General features: G+C 67.9%; 1 long non-coding RNA gene across 2 annotated transcripts; it reads left to right on the forward strand.

Annotated features, from left to right (window-relative positions):
- The first annotated feature begins 6 nt into the window (after positions 1–6).
- Positions 7–3,435, forward strand: LOC108448303. Of its 2 annotated transcripts, none has more exons than XR_001864312.1 (3): positions 7–1,814; positions 2,239–2,487; positions 2,519–3,435. It is a non-coding gene; the product is annotated as an uncharacterized LOC108448303 (long non-coding RNA). The 2 variants fall into 2 exon arrangements; XR_001864228.1 differs by having other exon boundaries at positions 7–1,420; positions 1,753–1,814; positions 2,239–3,435.
- Positions 3,436–3,441: the final 6 nt, after the last annotated feature.

The raw sequence follows: 3,441 nt of genomic DNA on the forward strand, positions 1-3,441 counted from the left end.
CTCACCTGGGCACCCCTGGGCACCTCCCTGCTCACCTGGGCACTCCTGGGCACTTCCCTGCTCACCTGGGCACCCCTGGACACCCCTGGGCCTCTCTCTGCTCACCTGGGCACTCCTGGGCACTTCCCTGCTCACCTGGGCACTGCTGGGCACCCCTGGGCTTCTCCCTGCTCACCTGGGCACTGCTGGGCACCCCTGGGCCCCTCCTTGCTGACCTGGGCACCCCCGGGCACCTCTCTGCTCACCTGGGCACCGCTGGGCCCCTCCCTGCTCACTTGGGCACCCCTGGGCTTCTCCCTGCTCACCTGGGCACTGCTGGGCACCCTTGGGCTCCTCCCTGCTCACCTGGGCGCCCCTGGGAACCCCTGGGCCCCTTTCTGCTCACCTGGGCACCCCTGGGCCCCTCCTTGCTCACCTGGGCACTCCTGGACACCCCTGGGCACCTTTCTGCTCACCTGGGCATCCCTGGGCACCCCTGGGCTCCTCCCTGCTCACCTGGGCGCCCCTGGGCACCCCTGGGCCCTGCTCTGCTCACCTGGGCACCCCTGGGCTTCTCCCTGTTCACCTGGGCCCTGCTGGGCACCCTTGGGCTCCTCCGTGCTTACCTGGGCACCCCTGGGCACTGCTGGGCACCTCCCTGCTCACCTGAGCACCCCTGGGCCTCTCTTTGCTTGCCTGGGCACCCCTGGGCCCCTCCCTGCTCACCTGGGCACCCTTCAGGGTGGGGGGCACCCAGGGACACCTGGATCACTTGCAGGGGGGTGGGTCCCTGCCCTGCCCATCCCCAGGGGCACCCAGGGGTGGTGGTCTCGTGCTCAGGGGGCACCCAGGGGTGCCGTGGCGATCCTTAGGGGCACCCAGGGGTGCTGAGCCACACTCACGGGGCACCCAGGGGTGCTTGTTCTTCCTTTAGCGGCACCCAGGGGTGCTGATCCCATCTCTAGGGGCACCCAGGGGTGCCTGTGCCCTTATCAGGAGCACCCAGGGGTGCTGAGCCACGCTCAGGAAGCACCCAGAGACGCCTATCGTTGCCTTAGGGGCACCCAGGGGTGCTGATCCTATCTCTAGGGGCACCCAGGGGTGCTGAGCCACGCTCAGGAAGCACCCAGAGGTGCCTGTCCTTGCCTTAGGGGCACCCAGGGGTGCTGATCCCATCTCTAGTGGCACCCAGGGGTGCTTGTCCCCTTATCAGGAGCACCCAGGGGTGCTGTGGCAATCTTTAGGGGCACCCAGGAGTACCTGTCCTTGCCTTAGGGGCACCCAGGGGTGCTGATCCCATCTCTAGTGGCACCCAGGGGTGCTTGTCCCCTTATCAGGAGCACCCAGGGGTGCTGTAGTAATCTTTAGGGGCACCCCGGGGTGCTGATCCCATCTCTAGGGGCACCCAGGGGTGCTGTGCCATACTCGGGGGCACCCAGGGGTGCTTGTTCTCTCGCTGGTGGCACCCAGGGGTGCAGTTCCTGTTCCCCAGAGGCACCCAGGGGTGCTGGTCCCATCCCCAGGAGCACCCAGGGGTGCTGGTCCAATCTTTAGGGGCACCCAGGGGTGTCCGTCCGTTTCCCAGGGGCACCCAGGGGTGTCTGTTGTCTCCTCGAGAGCACCCAGGGGTGCTGTGCTGCAACTGGGGGGCACCCAGGGGTGCTGATCGTTTTCTCAGAGGGGTCGGTCCAGTCCTTAGGGAGCACCCAGAGGTGCCTGTTCCTGCCAAGGAGCGCCCAGGGGTGCTGGCCGTGTTCTCAGGGGCACCCAGAGGTGCTGGTGTCATTTCTAGGAGCACCCAGGGGTGCTGGTCCCATCCCCAGGGGCACCCAGAGGTGCCTGTCTCATTCTCAGGAGCACCCAGGGGTGCTGGTCCCATCCTCAGGGGCACCCAGAGGTGCCTGTCTCATTCTCAGGAGCACCCAGGGGTGCTGGTCCTGTTCACCAGGGGCACCCAGGGGTGCTGGTCCTGTTCTCAGCAGCACCCAGGGGTGCTGGTCCCTTCTTAGGAGCACCCAGGGGTGCTGGTCCCGTTCTCAGCGGCACCCAGGGGTGCTGGTCCCGTTCTCAGCGGCACCCAGGGGTGCTGGTCCCATCCCCCGGGGCACCCAGGGGTGCTGCACCAGACTCGGGGGGCACCCAGGGGTGCCCGTGTCTTCTCTGGGGGCATCCAGGGATGCCACAGCCAAAGCCAGGGGCGCTCGTTGTGTTGCCAGGAGCACCCAGGGGTGCCACAGCCTTCCCCAGGGGCACCCAGAGGTGCTTGTCCTCTCCCTAGGAGCACCCAGGGGTGCTGATCCCATTCCTAGGAGCACCCAGGGGTGCTGCACCAGACTTGGGGGGCACCCAGGGGTGCCAGACCTCTGCCCAGGGGCACCCAGGGGTGCCAGACCCCTCCCCAGGGGCACCCAGGGGTGCCTGTTCCCTCCCTAGGAGCACCCAGGGGTGCCGGTCCCATTCCTAGGGGCACCCAGGGGTGCTGATCGCCTTCCCCAGGGGCACCCAGGGGTGCCAGACCCTTCCCCATGAGCCCCCAGAGGTACCAAACACCTCCCCAGGAGCACCCAGAGGTGCTGCACCAGACTTGAGGAGCACCCAGGGGTGCCTGTCCCCTCCCCAGGAGCACCCAGGGGCGCTTGTTCTCTGCCTAGGAGCACCCAGGGGTGCTGATCGCCTTCCCCAGGGGCACCCAGGGGTGCTGATCCTATTCCTAGAAGCACCCAGAGTACCAGACCCCTTCCCAGGAGCACCCAGGGGTGCTGATCCCATTCTCAGGAGCACCCAGAGGTGCTGCACGAGGCTCGGGGGGCACCCAGGGGTGCCAGAACCCTCCCCAGGAGCACCCAGGGGTGCTGATCCCATTCTCAGGAGCACCCAGAGGTGCTGCACGAGGCTCGGGGGGCACCCAGGGGTGCCAGAACCCTCCCCAGGGACACCCAGGGGTGCTTCACCAGACTCCTCCCCAGGAGCACCCAGGGGTGCCAGACCCCTCCCCAGGAGCACCGAGAGATGCTGATCCCATTCTTAGGAGCACCCAGGGGTGCCGGACCCTTCCCCAGGGGCACCCAGGGGTACCAAACCCCTTCTCAGGAGCACCCAGGGGTGCCAGACCCCTCCCCAGGAGCACCCAGGGGTGCCAGACCCGTCCCCAGGAGCACCCAGAGGTGCTGATCGCATTCTTAGGAGCACCCGGGGGTGCCAAACCCCTTCTCAGGAGCACCCAGGGGTACCAGACCCCTTCTCAGGAGCACCCAGGGGTACCAAACCCCTCCCCAGGAGCCCCAGGGGTGCTTCACCAGGCTCAGGGGGGCACCCATCCTCTCGAGGGCCACCACCAGCACCCTCAGGGCGTCACCTTGGGGGTCCCACGAGTCCCCCCCCGGCTGCCCCGACCCAGCTCAGGGAGGAGGGAGTGGGGGTGGGGTCCCTGAGGGCTCCCAGCAGCACCCATGGGTGCCCCCC

Source organism: Corvus brachyrhynchos, unplaced genomic scaffold, assembly GCF_000691975.1.
Source record: "Corvus brachyrhynchos isolate BGI_N302 unplaced genomic scaffold, ASM69197v1 scaffold1680, whole genome shotgun sequence".
Classification (NCBI taxonomy): Eukaryota; Metazoa; Chordata; class Aves; order Passeriformes; family Corvidae; genus Corvus; species Corvus brachyrhynchos.